At 38.8% G+C, this 18,012-nt stretch overlaps 2 protein-coding genes across 46 annotated transcripts in view; one reads left to right on the top strand and one right to left on the bottom strand.

The window, feature by feature from the left end:
- LOC121628724 (NACHT, LRR and PYD domains-containing protein 12-like) overlaps positions 1-18,012 on the top strand; it is a 2,607,341-nt gene that overhangs the window by 662,259 nt on the left and 1,927,070 nt on the right. Inside the window, exon 7 of the transcript XR_006008221.1 lies at positions 767-940. The gene's annotated coding sequence lies outside the window, so the exon portion shown is untranslated. The remainder of the gene's footprint in view (positions 1-766; positions 941-18,012) is intronic.
- LOC121628726 (NACHT, LRR and PYD domains-containing protein 14-like) overlaps positions 1-18,012 on the bottom strand; it is an 829,387-nt gene that overhangs the window by 250,960 nt on the left and 560,415 nt on the right. The gene's annotated exons all lie outside the window — the stretch shown is intronic.

Raw genomic sequence — 18,012 nt, 5'->3', positions numbered from 1 at the left:
TTAAACTTAAAAAATAAAGAAAATATTGACTGAAGAATTAAATTTTGTAATTTTTTTGCTGTTCAAAACATTCTAGGTTGTCTTTTCTTCAATTTTTGCCTTTCTCACAACATCCCTCTCCATGGTAGCATCCCTTAAAACTGTATATACTAGTGATGGGATGTTCGGCTCTTTTCAGAGAGCCGGATTTTTTGGCTCCCAAAAGGCTCTTGATTTAGCATCTTTTGTAGCCCCATAATTAACATTAACTTCTCAAAAATGAATGGTAAATGTATTATATTTTTTATCATCTATTCTAATTTAAAGTTTAATTTTTCACAAAAAATTGTTGCCACATAGTTTGTTTATAATTGGTGCAATAAAAATACATGTTTTTCCAAACAATATTAATCAAAATAATCGTGATTATTATTTTGGTCATAATCGTGCAGCCCTACTGGAAAGAAAAACACAAAAACAGACAGAACATAAACAGTATTTACAGGGTGTAAAGTATAAAATTATAAAAATGTACACATCTATATAAAAGAAAAGGTCTGTACACAACAGTGTGTAGTACAAAGGAGAGGTTTAAAGTCTGCAGGTCTGATAGAAACTGGAGAGATTTAGTGTGTCATGTCAAACAGAGACAAGATAAGATGAATCACAGAAATAAAGAAGAGATGTTTACAAAATGATGTTTCTGTTTTTGTTGTCACATTCAGTCAGTTTGTTAATAAGTCAGATCCTCCTTCATTAGAACTGACTCCATTTTCTCTGATTACAGACTTTCTGATTGCCAACTCTCTGAGACTGACTGTGAAATTATTGCCTCAGCTCTGAAGTCCAGCCCCTCCCATCTGACAGAGTTAGACCTCAGTAACATCAGGCTGGAAGATTCGGGAGTTAAGAAGCTGTGTGATGGACTAGAGAGTCCAAACTGTCGACTGGAGACTCTGAGGTCAGTTCATTGGAGCTGTTGTAGCTTTTTATACCTGGTGGTTTGATCACACTGGATGAACTGGTTGTTTAGAACTCGTCAGTTCTAGACCAGCGTCCTTTCCCCAGCTTCTGGGTTTCTGCTCTAAGTTGATCTGACCTCTATTCCTCACTGCACAAAAGTAACTGCGCTGCAAGCAGGGGTGTATGTTGGGTCTGGAAGAGGTGCGTGTTGAGCCTCCATGGACCTACGTGGAGCATTGTAATGTGTAACGTGTGACGTTGTAACCAAACTTGCGCAGATGCAAGTATAAATACGGTTTTAAGCAGAAGTCCTCCCTTGACAATGGTTGGTTTGTGATGATGTCTTTCCGGATTTCTAGAGTTTCTTGCTGAATTAGTGTGGTTACTGTGGACGAGAAACTGCAACATGATGCAGTAACCATACACTCGAGTGCAAGAGCACATTCACCAGTGTCCGCTGCGCTGACCCTGCCGTACACAGACACTGTGCCAGTATAAATCCAGCTTAACATCCAAATTAGAGAAAAGATTTAGGAATTACATCTCTGAACATGTAGCTGCCTTTTTTATTGTACCAAACGTAATTGGAGAGTTAACTCCAAAGCTATCTTATGGGCTTTCTGCTCACATATAGCAAAGCTGATTGGATGTCAGATCACAGAACAGACTCAGAAATAACTCAGGAAAGTTTCCTGTTTCCTCCTAAATCCATCCTGACATGCTTATTTTCTTTGAAACTTGAATACTTGAATCATTTGGCTGCACAACACGAGTTTGTATGGATGGAGCCTCTGATGGAGCTGCAGAGTTTAAGAGCTGAAGTCACTACGTCTTTATTGAAGCAGCAGCAGCTTGTTATTCATGTTCATAAAGCCTCTTTTTCTCTGGCTCCGTTTTACTGTTTTAACCTGCATCCTGTTGGCATCAGCTCACAGCTTTTATTCTTTATTCAGATTGAAGGGTTGCAGTTTGTTAGAGATCAGCTGTGATTCACTGACCTCAGCTCTGAAGTCCAACCCATCCCATCTGATAGAACTGGACCTGAGCTGGAACGACATGAAGACGGCTGTAAAAGATCTTTGTGGATTTCTGGAGAGTCCACACTGTAGACCGGAGACTCAGAGGTCAGACACCATTTTTTTATTTGTTTATTTATTAATAGTTATTTGTCTCATTAAAATGATCTCTGGTAGACAAGGTCAGTTCAAACTGACAGTGTTGCAAATTCTTATGCAAATTCTTTTTTTTCTCAGATTTGCCTAAATAGTTAATGCAAATGACAACATAATTTCATCAAAGTCATTAACCGTTAGAGTATAATTCAAATGTTATTGAAAAACCTCCCAATAATAACAGTATTTTTTCAAAAATAAAACTTAAAATGTTCCAAATTATTATGCACAACAGTTTATAAACATTTTCTAGGTTGTAAGAACTGAAAATAGTCATTTATAGAATTTTCAGCATTAGGAGGTGAAATTTACTGAAATCGAAAGCTTTTTCAAGAACATCGTAACAGGTCAAGTTACGTTTTTAACATAGGCCTCTTATTTGAAAGCAGCTTCATGATTTTTGTATCTACCTACAAACTGGTATCTTTTAAAGAGACGAAGTCATGCAGTGTTAGAACAGGGGTGGACTTTTAGTTTTATTTACAGGTTAACATTTCTCTGTTTATGAATAGACCACAATCATTTAAAATTTCATGTAATTTTGTTGTTGGATGAAAATGGTCGAATTGATCGTTCTGTCACTTTACTGTTTTTAAAACTGTGTAAACATGAAAGCTAAATAATTTACTTCTAGAAACTGCTATTAAGACCCAGTAAAAACAGTTTTCCTTAAGGTTCCTCATTTATTCATTTTGGGATCCGGTTTTAAAAGTTTGTAATTTCAAAATGCTGGTTTTATGTTAACAAAATGAAACCTTAGTAGACATACCTCAACTGATCTCTGCATGGGCATGGCCTTCATTTTAACAATTACATAGGTTCTGTACAGTCATCGACCCCCAGTGTCCTTTGGGGACCCCTTGAATACTCAAAGACTCTGGGTTGGGAACCACTGAGTTAGAGATTGATGACTCCTTCAAAATTTAAACCATCTGATACACACTTAAATACATCAAAATACCAAATTTAATAACATTGAAACTGTGATTATGAAACACTGAGAAGCATTTCTAATTGCAGCAGCAAACTTTATTATGGTAGAACATTATTAACCCAATTAAAACACTATCTGACAGCAAATGGCAAAATTGTTTGAAGTACCAGACAGTGTTAAATCTTGTGATGTTTTAAGCAACTGACATTTGTGGTAGCAGTAGTAATGTGCCTTCACCTAAGCTTGGAATATAATTTAATAGTTAACTTGTTTGGACTGAGTGTAGTGATGGGGCAGTATTAACAACACTGACTTTGCATCAGTTGGGTCTTTATTTCTTCTTCTTAGACACTGAACAACACCAGAACCAGAAACCATCTACACAGGGGGTTAGGGAAAATTCTTTCCAACATCAAACACCAATAAACCTTCAAACAAAAGGAAAACACAGAGAGTTATTCTTAATGTATATAATTTACTTGCAAGGAGCGTGTGTATTACACGGGTGTGATACACACACGTGTTACACAAGGTATTATATAGGGGAGGTTAACGAAATCCTTCCCTCAAACATCAAACATTCCACAATATTCAGGCTTCAGTATTTTCCACTAAAGATAAGACATGAAGAATTAGAGGCATGGAAAGGTTAGTGGCTGGTCTCCTTCTTGCACAATTGTGTAGTGGTTCTTCTTTCATCTCTTCCACGGCCTTGACCTCTTGTACTTTTAGACTCAAGCATTAAACCAGCACACAAGCACAAAGAATGCTGTTGAATACATTTTCTAAATCTTGATACGCAAAACATAATGATTGATACTTAATATGATGAATGATATATAAAAACATAATGATAATTATTTATGTACATGATTTTTCTTACACATTGGTTAGGAGTAATAAAATCAGTTTTGTGGACCTTCAAAACACAAATAGCATTCTAGTTTTTTATTATATCCAAATCTGAACATGTCATCCAAAAATCAAAATTCCTCTGCACAGTTTGGAGATGTCAGTGTTTGAGATCATCAATCAAATTATGTAAAACAGATTTCACTCTTCCAGCTGTGTTTTCAGCATTTGCCAGAATTATAGGGACTTTTTTTTAAAGAGAAGACATGTTTCTGTCAGTTGTCTTACAAGTGTATTTGAGTGAATTGTTGTAAACCTGTCAAGATTTTCCAGTGCTGGGAGTTCTGTCGAGTTGACTGGACTCAATGAAAGTGAAACGGCTGGTGTGATGGAAAGTGAGTGCGGACCAGAGTATTCTGGATCCAGCTCTGTCCTCACAAGCCTCTCATCCAAAGATGCTGTGGACTTCACTGATGAACCTGGAACTTCGGGCATAAGGTAAGATACTGCTTGCACCGTAGCCTAGTTTTAAATTACACATCATATCCATCCAAGCTCATTAAATCATAATCTCTATGATGCCATTGGATGGATTGCTCTGTGGCAAGTTGGCAGACTTTAGGTTGGTAAAACTTAAATCACTGGTACTGTGGCACCATCACTATTCACTTAACAATAACTCAAGCAGTGATTGAGTTGTGTTTATGTTTGTTTCTACATGATGGACAGCAGCAGAAACCAAGCTCCACCCCCCACGCAACAAGATTGTGAGTATATGAATGATTCCTTCTTGTAGGCTAATGGAGGAAAGGCATCTGAGAAAAATACACAGGAGTACTGGCTCATGATCTGCATCAAGTGAACTTGTGTTTCTAAGCTAAAAAAAAAAAAAAAGTTAATCAATATTTTGTAATGTTTTTTTTGTTTTGTTTTTTTTAAGCTCAGTCAAAACTATTACGATTTAGTGGATAATTGAATGACTGAACTCACAGTATCCACCCATGGGCCACAAAAATCAACCTGTTCCAAAGACATTAATCTTTTTAGTCTTCTAGTTTAGCATGTTTAGTTTTAATGCCAAAATAATTTGGAGCTTAAGTAATTAGTACCAGTTTTAAGTTGCTTAGTGTTAATAAGAAGCAGCTTATGAATAAAATCTGGGTATCAATAAGCAGATTAACTCATAATTACTCAGTTTATGTTTGTATAATATTTTTGCATACAAAATAAAATAGAAGAGGATCCAACCCAGGATTGTGTAGCCAACAGAACTAGACTGAGAGACCATTTAAAGGCCTTTGCAGGTTTTTTAAGTTAATTGTCTGATTAGAGTGTGGCACCAGGTGTCTTAAATATTGAACCTTTCCATAATATTCTAATTAATACCCTCTTTCCGGTGGGACTTGCCCGGAACACTTCACCAGGGAAGCGTCCAGGAGGCATCCTAACCAGATCCCTGAGCCACCTCATCTGGCTCCTCTCGATGTGGAGGAGCAGCGGCTCTACTCTGATCCCCTTCCGGATCACTGAGCTTCTCACCCTATCTCTAAAGGAGAGCCTGGCCACCCTGCGGAGAAAACTCATTTCGGCCGCTTGCACTCGCGATCTTGTTCTTTTGGTCACTACCCAGAGCTCATGACCATAGATGAGGGTAGGAACGTAGATCGACCAGTAAATCGAGAGCTTTGCCTTTTGGCTCAGCTCCCTCTTCACCACGACAGACCGATGCAGAGTCCGCATCACTGCAGACGCCGCACCGATCCGCCTGTCGATCTCCCGCTCCATCCTTCCCTCACTCATGAACAAGACCCTGAGATACGTGAACTCCTCCACTTGGGGCAGGACCCTATTGCAGACCCGGAGAGAGCACTCCACCCTTTTCCGGCTAAAGACCATGGTCTCGGACTTGGAGGTGCTGATTCCCATCCCAGCCGTTTCACACTCGGCTGCGAATCCCTCCAGTGAGAGCTGAAGATCACAGCCCGATGAAGCCAACAGAACCACATCATCTGCAAAGAACAGAGACCCAATCCTGAGGCCACCGAAATGGATCCCCTCACCACCTCGACTGCACCTAGAAATTCTGTCCATAAAGGTTATGAACAGAATTGTTGACAAACCATTACTATATGTATATATATATATATATATATATATATATATATATATATATATATATATTTAATATTTAAGCGAGAGCCAAGATTCATGTTGTGAATGATCCTATATGACCAACATGCCAGGGCAATTTTTTGTCCCAGCCCACATCTGGCTCTAGTTACCAGCTGTTGTCATGCACCTTTTCGCATAACCAGCTTATTGTATTAAACACATACTTGAGTGTTGCAGGTTTAACAACTATGTCTTGTAGTGAAATAGCTCGGCCACTTTGTAAAATGTTTACTGACCTAAACATGCTCATCCTTTTGGTTTTTGTCGCTGGAGTTGTGTACTTACTTGGCTGACACGTGATATATTTTGCTTGATTTAAGGTTTGGCTCCTTGAGATGAATCAGAGTGATCAGACCTGAGGCTGTGTTTGCCCTGTTTATACTACTGGGCCATTACAAGCTGGTCATTGAAAGTCGTCCTGCAAGTTTTCAGTATTTTCCTGCTCCAACACACCTGATTCAAATTAGATGGATCCAACAGTGTAACAATGACTCAGTTATGTGAATGTCTGTTTGAGCAGGGAAACATTGAAAACTTGCAGGACGAGGGCCATGGTTCCCCGCCACTGAGCTAGAGTTATCTCTGAGTCAGTGTGAACATGTATAAGAGCCAATCCAAAGTTAATAACCAACGCTGATTTAATCTCACCAACTTCTGTTTATACAAAGAGTCATGTCATGTTTCTGAGTCACAGTGGTACGTTCTAAAGGTTCTCTAAAGGTGGCACACACACTCACACACTGTTACGACCCGACTCAGGGGTATGGAAGGGCGCAACATAAAAGCACGTTGAGGACAGGTGTAAAAGTCAAACACAACCCATTTTATTGACATAAATGTAAAACAATAAAACCTGGAACAACAAAGGTAAAGTGTTGGGGTTAGTGAAACTGCTGAAAAGAAATACAGAAGGCTTAACCTAAAACCATATACAAAAACCACCGAGTGAAACGAACGTGTGTCCATAACTCGGGGTGAAAACTAAACCAAACAAAAGAGCAGCAGTTCCCATAAACTAAGTGACATCCGTCACAAACAAAAGCCTAATCTAGCCCAACACAACATAAACCTAATGCGTAACACAAAGATAACAACATGACTGAACACAAACGAAACCATAGCAATGCTTAAACCAATACTGAGTGTAGAAGACAAGGTAGGCCAAAACTAAATGGACTGTTCTACCGTTCCCCCCACGGGGAACACACGAGCAGGCAGGAGATATCGGTCGAATCCCAAATGGAACACTTGAGCACTCCTGCACTCACGGGCGCACTCCCGCGAGGGGCTCGAGGGTTCAGTGGTATTCCAATTGGAATTGTGTGAGTGATCAAGGGATGATGGCGGACATTTTTGAGCCCTTTCTGCCCCCTTTCCATAAGTCAGCATCGATGCCAACTTTCGCTAAGGAATTACCCATAAATCACTGCGATGTCACGTGAAACACGGAGTTTACCGAGAGAAGCCGACGTGTGAAACATGTTCTTCAGTATTGTGGCGCTGGGTCGTTATATTTTTCGCCGTTTAATTTCCCCACGGCGGCGTTTACAGGAGCTTCCTGACCTCTACTATATATACTATATATATATTGTGTGTATATATATATATATATATATATATGTGTGTATATATATATATATATATATATGTGTGTATATATATATATATATATATGTGTGTATATATATATATATATATATGTGTGTATATATATATATATATGTGTGTATATATATATATATATGTGTATATATATATATATATATATATATATATATATATATATATATATATATATATATGTGTATGGCGTCTCTCTCCTTGCAGTGCAGGTCTCAAAGTGCTGTCCCAATCCTATTTAAAGCATTTCGAGCCCTTGTGGCCTGTCACCCTCGACTCCTCACGCAGGTGATGTCATTTAGTCATCAGGGGCTCAGGGCGAGTGCTCAAGTTTTCGGTTTGGGATTGGGGGATCCTGCTGCACACACTCAAACTGTCCAACCTCAAACAGACCACCAACCAGCACAACAAACACCCAGTAAAACATCACAGCCATTATCCAGCCAAACACAAAGAGAAGAGGCTACTTGTGATAATTATCCTCTATCTCATCCCAATTGAGGAGAAGCTGCCTGTGCAGCCCACTTCTCCATCCCGACTACACACTGCAGCAGCTCTTTTATTTCCTGGTTATCCAGGAAGCTGCAAGGCGATTGGCTTGAAAGCCAACCAATCAAAGGGAAGGACAGTGATGGACAGCTGATGCTGCCAGTCCAAAGACACGTTAGGGTTCAGCCTCAAGTCCCAGCTGTCGGCAATGATCATCACTGCGCTCACGTCCCTAAGGGGACATAACACACACACCCAACAAAGATAACAATTTAATACCAGAGTTTCTAGGAGGAAAGTGGTTCTGACTCAGATTTGATGAAGAGAGTTCTGGTGAACTGGTTTGTCTTCTTCCATCAGGTGTCTCTGGTGTCAAACTGGATTCAAACACAGAGTCTGGTTCTTCCGAGGATGAAATGGAGACGATGAAGGTAAGAAAAATAATTATCTGACCTTCCACACAAATTTAGAGCTCAGCACTCAGCAGGTCATATAAAGATTTTAATGTCTGCGGCTGCTGATGCTTGTTCAGAGGGACAGACATCAATGCTGTGAGTATAAAAACTGGTTTATAGATCAGATTTTGAGTTTACTGCAGCGCAGACAGGTGAGTTTTATCTTAACCTTGATCTTATACCACACCACAGCTTTTTATTCTTTATTTCTGTCACAGAAATGTGTAATTTTCTATTTCTTTTCAACATAATTTCTCTGAATTGAAGCTTTGTCGTCATAAACTGTAGAATTCATGATCTGCACAAAATGCTTCAGTTATGTTCAGACTGTAAGAATATTTTTCTGAACAGAAATTGGTTCATTTGTCGTAAATCATGTTTCTTTTACATTTCAGGCTCCTTTAGACTTCACTCCAGAAGTTGAAACTGAATCTGCACAAGTCTTGTACAGGTGATCCTCAAACTTATCTCATGACCCTGTTTCATCAGCCTGAAGCTGTAATTATTCAGGTTGTATCAGCAATACTGGCTCCACAGTAGCTGCTGTTTGAAGCAGTTTTGGTATTTTTAGCAGTTATTACATGAACATGTGAAGATATGTGTATGTGTTTGTAAAAGGCTTGAATCAAAATATCAAACACAAAGTAAATGATCCAGTATGATTACTGAAGGTCGAAGTAAATTCTGTTTCACCCTCAGCTGTGTCTTTGCAATTAATTAAATTACCCTCTCAGTCGGCCTCCTTTATTTTCTCGTTTATTGTTCTTGGCTGGATCCTGAGAGGAATTCCTTTATTACTTGAACACATTGAACATGAAAATCAGAGGATATGTGCAGGTCATACAACGTTTTAAAACTCTTACTAGTGGCTTTTATTAAATGTTGACCCTAAGCTGGAAACAACTGAATAAGCTCAACTGAACAGTTTAATAGTTGATCTAAACTCCAGGAGTTAGACTCCCAAAACCAGAGTATAGGCTCTTTAGGAGGAAGAACAACTAATGTGTCAAAACTCAGAGCTGAGATTTCTGTTCAAGTCCAGAGAAAAGATGAAGAGTCTTCCTCTCTGCTCAAGTATTGGTGGTGGCCTCTCGTTGGCTGAGCTTCGGATGGTTTGTTGATTTGAGTGAAAAACAAGGACCCGTTCCAGAAAGCGGGTTATTGTATCTGAGTATATTAACCCTAAGTGTTCTGTTACCATGGTAACCGACTCCGTGAAGTGATCCTACTTGCCGGCAGATTCACTATAAAGAAACTAGCACCACACATTACCCCACATTCTGGATGCTGCATGTTTCTGCCAGTGGACTGTTGGCTTGTAGAAGGGCCCTGAGTGTGTGCTGTGCTTTAGGGTTCATGCTACATTTTAGACACTTTAGACTTTAATTTGATCCAAAGAATAAACAGTAGTTTAGGTAATTTTTCTCCAATGTGTCAGCGTTTATCAAGTGGAGTCTGATAATGGTTTTTAATGTTGTTTAAAAAGACTCGTTGTCATTCAGCCTCTCTGTGTCCTGCAGGTTCAAGTGTCCTGGTCCAGGTTCGTTCCAGTGTGCGCTGACTGGACTAGTGTTTGTTACAGCTCATGAGGTGGAGATACAGTACAGGACCGATCAGTGGGATGAGAAGCTCCTCCACTCAGCTGGAAAGACCCCGGCTGGACCGCTGTTCAACATCAAGTGTTCTGAGGATGCTGTCCATCAGCTTCACCTCCCACACTGCGAAACAAAGGAAGGTGAGCCAGACACGGTTAGTTAGTGATGAAGCCCATGGTCCTGTTAGTGACCCCTACAGGCTGCAGATGGCAACTACAGCCACAGTCTGATCAAACACTGCGTGTGTTTATTCTGCATCACATTTTTCATTTCAGTATCCAAAATTTAAAAATTAGCTTAGTTCTTCACAGTAAACTGATAAATGTGTTTAACATAAATTTAATCACAATATTATTTTTACAGCTGCTTCAGAAGAAACATGTTATTCTCATCCATTTTCTTTAGTGGATTTCATGTATGTCTGACCTTTAAACTTTGAGAAATTTCTAGATATGAGTGAGAATTTTAAAGTGAAGAATAGTGCAAGATAAAAATTTCTCATCTGGGAATCACAAATAAAAATATAAATTTCCTCTAAATTTCTCTAGTTCTTTTTTCTCTGTTCTGTTATCTCATTCTGCTTTTTTTCTCTATAAAATCTTTAAAAATCAATACAACTTTACATCTGTGGACATCAGTTCTCTTCTGAAAGAGGTCCTGAAACTCGAAATTTCTTTCTACCAGTGCTGACAGCTGTGTGAGAAATGGCCTCATCAGACAGTGATGACTTCTACAGTTTCATGATTCTTCATAAAAAAAATGACCACTGATGTAATGAAGTTGTCATTTTTATATTTATCTACTCTGTTTTCACAGCTCTGCTCTCTGGAGGCGTCCTGTCTGTCCTCCACATCTCTGATGATGGGATAAGCATCCTTGAGCCGCTGCAGATCACAGAAACTCATGTGATTGTGAAAGTTCCTCATCTATCTGCCTTCGGCCTTGTCTGGGATCTCATAACGGGGTTTCTGAACAACACAAAACCGATTAAGGGACAGGTCCTGCTGTTCCTCAGACTGCGAAACACTGAAACACAGAAGCAGAGTCTTGATGTGTTTCTGCTGCCAAGCAACATCCCTGTGAAGGAGGTAAAGAGTTATTATAACCTCACTTTTCCTTTTCTTCCTCCTGCTGCTTGATCCTGCTGAGTTCCAGGTCAGATTAGATAGTAAATCTTATCTAGAGCTTCTCACTCTATTCAAAGGTCCTGATGACCACAGATCAAGGTTGGAACGTAGATCACCAGGTGGTAATGCTCATCGTCAGAGCTGATAACAGCAGCACATTCATTCATTTCAACTACATTATGGAAAATATTTATACAGTGGTGGAAAAAGTTTTTTGGACACCCCGCGTATTTGTGAAATATTACATTAAGATTCATTCATTCTCTTTTTAATCATTCTTAGTAGTCAAGTGCAATATCTTTTAATACTGTCAGCCAAAATACTAAAACAAACCCCTAAACCCCCTAAAAATTGATCAGTTCCATAAAAACACAGGAAATTTTGAGTACTGTGTAATTTTGATACCAGTGATCCACCAGTGAAGCTTGTGCTTTTTTTTTTTAAAGACACAATTTCTGTTGCTCTGCTTTGTGTCAGTTTAAAATGAGCAGATTTGAAGGTTCTTTAGAGACAAAATGATTGAAACAAGGAACTTAACACATGCCAGAGATACAGATTCTCATCCTGGAAGGGAACAGCTGCTGCCAGACATCCAGGAAGTGCAGATGGATAATCACTGCCGAGATACAGACCAACCAACAGCTTGGAAGATGAACCAAGATCTGGGTGTCCAAGGATTTCTTCAGCAGGGAAAGGCCGCATCCTGATCTGCATGAGCAGGAAAAACCCTTCATCACAGGAGCTTCAGCAGCAGTAGTCAAACCAAACTGGTGTCCAGTGTTTCACCCACACTGTACGTGGCCGACTGTTAGATTGCGGCTTAAGGTCCTTCAGGCTGTCAAAAAGCTCCTGATCTATAAGAGATGGAGGTTAGCCTGGCATCGTTGGGCCCAAACACACAGAAGAACTTATTAAAACTGTTATGAATTTAGTTTTACTTAGTTTTTTTTTTTTTAAAACAATAAACCAAAAGATACTATTTGTTTTCTTTTGTGTCTTAGTATAATATACTATAAAAGTAAAACTGAAGCTGTCTGAGAAGCTGCTGCTGTTGTGGGCCAAGGTGTTATCTTTGCTGGAATATGCTAATTTTACATTTTTTGGACCTCACTGCATTGACATCAATCAACCACAGACACATTATCCAGTATGAAGGGAGGCAATTAACAGAGAAGCACTTAAAACAGAATAAATCTGTGTGTAAAGGAGAGCGATTGATAAGTCCTCTAATTTAAAAGTTGTAATGTCTCTCAAGGTCTGTGCACAGCATGAAGACTCTGAATACGTCAAGGTTCCCCCCACCTGTAAACTCATCAGAGATCAGAGTTACTCTGTTCACTGTCCAGTTGCCTGCATGATTCAACCACCAGTGAGTATTTCTAGACACTTTGTTAAAACTAACTTTCATTAAACGGATGCTCCAGTTAATTTTGGACGAATTAAAGATACTGACACCGTACTCCCGATTTCTAGAGGGAAGATTTTGACCCAGACTTTGGACCAAACTACCACCCAACCTTTGAGATCCGCCTGCCTACAAACACAAAAGAAGTGACGATCACAGTGAGAGATCACACAGACACAGAAGTCTGGGAGCGTGAGGTTGATCTGCCAGGTAAATTCTAAATACATCTCAGTGAAATCAAATTTTATGTGTACAGCACTTTACAGTAACTAAAAGGCACTCAAAGTTCTTTATAATTGAGTCATAAAAAGTATGTAAAAACACTGCATAAACACATAAAATAATTAAAACACAGAAACACAATTAGAAATGCTACAGTGCTGCAGGGTATTCAGACCCTTCCAGAAGTGCAGAAAAAGGACAAATAAAAATAATAAAGTACACCTAAAACCAAAACTGCTCTAGTTGGAATTGAAAGCCAATCTTCAGATTTGATTTATAAACGTCACCCACCTGGTAGAGATACAGTAAAGAACATAGAGTTACACGTGCAGATGGATCCATCATGCCTTCATTCTTTGTTTTATTTATTTAAGCTTGATTTTAAATTATAATTTTGGCTGGGCAAATGCCAGAAAACACTTGTGGGGCAGATGAGGAGGAAAGAGAGAGGAAATAATCAATCCCATCAAACAATAATGCACGTACACTTTTGGAAATCTTTAGAACTATAGAAATGGCATTAGATTGTGGTAAAACATTTAAAAGTGTCATTAAAAACTGTTTTTAGGAGGCCTTTAGAAACAGAGACAGAAATAAAAACATCCATATTCAGTGTTTTTTGTAACAAGTTAAACTTGGTTGGAATTACAGGGGAGCTGAGGGGAACTCGCCTCTGAAAGGCAGAGGAGCCCATCTAAAGACATTCAGCTGATGCTTTAGGGGGACCCCTAAAAATAGTCCTGATGTTAAACTGAATAACATTAATTTGTCAGCATTGTGTTTATTTAATTAAATGAATTAAATCGCCCAAACGACACAGTTAAGCCGTTCTGTTCAGCACCATGGACAGCAGCTTTCTATCCTTGTTTCTGATTAAACAAGCTGCATACAGTAGCATAGAGTTTTTTTTTTGGTAGTTAACATTTTTTTACCACGCTATGTGCACTAATATATATGTGCATGCACGTGACTTGCAAAGTCGCAGTGCACGAGTGATAACAAGGCTCTGGTGTAATTCGAACCCTGGTTACAATCATTTGATGCAGCAAATGAAGAGGACAGTTATCCTGAATGAGACCTGGTTTTAGGGATGTGAAACATGATAAGATATGAAGACTGTGTGATGGACTTGGATACTGGCTGCGTTTTGGGGGGAACCCGCCTGTTGTTGACGTTAGTTCAGCAGTCGCTTTTTTTTTTTTTTCTTTTCTTTTTTCTTTAAGGGTTTTTGCATGGTAACAAGTCTTCATCTCTTGTGAGCTTATTGCTTATCACAGATGAATTCAGTCATGTTTCAGAGTTCAACAGTGCTGTGAAACCAGTTTACTTCTCTGAATTTAAGTGGACAGTAGACATGTGGACACAGAGATTATTACTAAAGCAGAACCACTGAATTAAACAGACAATGTGACATTAAATGTCTAATTATTTCAATGTGCTTGTAAATTATTAAATAAACATTTTCTTGGCTTTCTTCCAGGTCAAAGAGGTGAAACCCCACAGAGGAATGTCCCAGGGGTTTCCCTGGAGGACCAGGTCTCAGCGGAGGACAGGCTGCGGTCAGCTCGAACACAGTTTATCAGCAAGGTGTCTGAACCGAATCTGGACAAGCTTCTGGATAAACTCCTAGAGCGCGGCGTTATAAATGAGGAAGAGATGGAGTCAGCCAGGACAAAGGCCAGAGCAGAAAAAGCTCGAGATGTGATCGACATGGTGCAAAGAAAGGGGACCGAAGCCAGCTCGGTTCTGATTGCTGCCCTCCGCGAAGTGGATTTGTTCCTTTCCAGAGTCCTGAACTTACACTGAAGCTTAACAAGAAACTGGAGCTGTGATGAAGAGTTTCTACAACAACAGACTGATTTCATGACTGTAATCTTAACTTGTGTTTTAACTGGATTTTGACTCTGAAAGTGATTCTCAGTGTGATCCAACCAAATCTGGACTGCTGTAGCTGGATGGTGAGCAGGAAAACAGTTTTACTGAGACGATGCATCTGCAGACATCAAGATTAGCAGAGCTCGAGTGAAACCAACTTTTTATAACTAACACAAACAGACACGACAGACGATCAGTCAGAAGCTTGTCTACATGCAGATGCTTCAGCATCTAACCACAAAATAAATCACTCTGTCTTTCTATGACAGCGAGCACACACTCTTTCCCCTTAAAGGAAAAAATTTCACTCAAAAAACACTTTTGTGTTATTTTTCTAACTTCTTGATGCCTAAAATGAAGTCATGAAATTTTCTTCCAAGTTTCAGCCTGAAATCTTTCAGCTCATTCACACCAGAACTTTAACCAGCCACCAGTTCTCCAGCTTTTTATGAAGAGACCTTGAGATTGTGTGAATAAGAAACCATGTAAATTTCGTTACTGTTGCTCTGGTTAGTCAAGTCAACTTGACACATTAAAAAACAACATGATGATCAAAATGTTGTACAACTAGGAGAGATAAAATACAAATAAAAAGCGTAGCAAAACATTAACAAAACAGATTAAAATAAATAAAGACAATTAAAAAAAAAGACAAGCATGAAACTAATATTCAGCAGAAATGCCAGAACTCGGTCTGGTTTAAAAGTTAGAAAGTAAAAAGAGTCTAACCATGATTAGTAAATGTCTGTGGTTAGTGAAGTCTTAATATGGAGGGAGGAGGACCCCTCTTAGTTTCAGCCTGGACCTCCGGGACAACACGGAGCAACTGGTCATCAGATCTCAACCTTGGACCTCAAAGCCCACTATCCTGCAGGTATTAGATGTATCCCTTCTGCAACACACCTGATTCAAATTAAATGGTCCTCTGACAAGCTCTGCACAAGTCTGCTACTGACCCAGTAGTTCGAGTCGGGTGTGAGGAAGCAGGGAAACAGCAAACATCTGCAGGACAGTGGGACTTGAGGACCAGAGCTAAAGGATCCCTGATGTAAAGGGAGCTATGTGGACTAAAAAACAAAGCAGAGATAACAGGGGTTCAACCTGTTTAAAAACATAAAAACAAACAATAAAAATATTAAAATCAACTCTAAACTAAACAAGGAGTCAGTGGAAAGAAGCCAAAACAGGTGTGATGTGGTGATGTGTTTAGCTCGTATACAGAAGAAAAAAGACCAAGCAGACGAGCTTCTTTCCTGAACGACTGTCAGCATGTTCAGTATCTTCTCTGATATGTTTGCTAGTATTCATTAGATTATTATTTATTATCTCTTCACTTTCAGATCCTCTGTTAGAGGCGCTGTAACCCTTTCAGATGCTGTTTTAACTTTTCTAAAACTTAAGATGAACCTTGTGTTTCCTCTTTTAGGGTAAGGGACATTTCCCGTCCACTTTATAAAGACAGTTTGAAGTAGAAAGTAAACTTTCTCTGAGACCACCCAGGACCAAGAACTTAAAGTGATCAATTGATTTAGGTTTATTAATGAAAGCATCTTTTCCTCAGAGAGAAACGGGAGGATAAACTTATTCATGTTGCAGACACACCTGACTGTATGATAGATTGCTAGACTTTATTATAAGGGTGGAAAGTTCAGCAGTGTTTACTCGGCCAGTTCATCAGTTCAGACCAGAAACTGCTGCTGGATGGTGAGTTTTTAATCTATAACTTCTATGTGCATTAATACGTTTTAAATTTGTACCATTTCAAGTCAAACTTTTTTATGTTGTTTTTAAAACTAGAATAAAAACAATATGAAACTGGATTGCTGGTGCTGTTGGTTCAACTGGTGCAATGAGATAAAATTTATTTTATATCAACATTTAAGACTAGAAGGGCTGAAACTGGATTAAATTTTTTCTCTTTGTCCAATAAAATACAGAAATCAGCCATTTATAGTAAAATTAATACAATAGATTAAACACTGTCATTGATAAGGAATTAATAATTTTCCAACCTGTGTTATATTAGATCAAACAGCAGGGTGTCTTTGGTTCGGGAGCTCAATTAATCATCACTTGTTTTAGTGTATTAGGAAATTTGTCTTATTGGATTAATTCTTTGAACATGGTCAGTATGAATGGAGCACATTTAGAACTCAATGTATAATAAAATTCCCAAATCATGTGATCATTACCAGAGGATTTATTTCCTTTATATTTTGATATATTCAACAGTCTCAGATAAAGAATATTCACCTTTTAAGAAACAGTCTGATCTCATAGTTTGGTGCAGAGTGCTTCTTGCTGACATACTTTAAATTTAATACATGTTTAAAGAGTCCTGTCATATGACTGAAGTGTGTTTGTGTGAGCTGATGGTGGAAATGATGCTCAGTGTTCCTGGTTTGTTGGAGCTGGGGTTTAGCTGAGTGTGGCCACAGTTCTGCTCACAGTTCACAATTTTCTGATTAAGTGATGCTTACTGCACAAGAATCACCCTCAACAGAACATTAATACATTAAAGAGCTCCATCTGCTGGCTGCCTGTGTGTGGTGCATTTGAGGGGAAGCGTTGACAAGGCTTCACAACCTCATGTCATGCAGCTCCTTGTCTCATCTTTGACTCAGTGTTTAATAAAACTCAGCACTGAAGGGTCGAACTTAGTGTTTTTAAAGGGGAAATGTAGGAGAGAAAGGGTGTTAATGCAACTGTTATTTTATATATAGCTGTATTGAATTAAAATTTGATACAAAGGTTTGTGCAAATTTGTAAAGTCATAGATTTTTATTTTTTAAAATTTGGCTTCAGTCTGCTCCTCTTCTGGGCCACTAGCTTTGGAGAGGATACACCTGGAAGAAACACAAGAATTAGATGGCAGAGTCCAGACCTGAACCACACTGAGAACCGGGCTGAGGACGACTAGCTTTCAGACCAGATTCACACAAGATTCCAGACCGGTGTTATCTTCATTCTGTCTGAATGTTGGCACTGAAAATAATAATAATAATTAAAAAAAGACAGTTATTAATTTACACAACTAAGTATTGTTGGAATCTCCCTGATTCCATAAGTTGTTATCATACTGAAATGAATATAAATTATAATAATTATAATAGTGAAACAATCTCACAGTATAAAGTGACATAAAACAGGAC

Source organism: Melanotaenia boesemani, chromosome 18 (assembly GCF_017639745.1).
Source record: "Melanotaenia boesemani isolate fMelBoe1 chromosome 18, fMelBoe1.pri, whole genome shotgun sequence".
In the NCBI taxonomy this organism is placed as follows: domain Eukaryota; kingdom Metazoa; phylum Chordata; class Actinopteri; order Atheriniformes; family Melanotaeniidae; genus Melanotaenia; species Melanotaenia boesemani.
The sequence above is the reverse complement of the archived record's forward strand: the minus strand, read 5'-3'. Positions and strand labels throughout refer to the sequence as shown.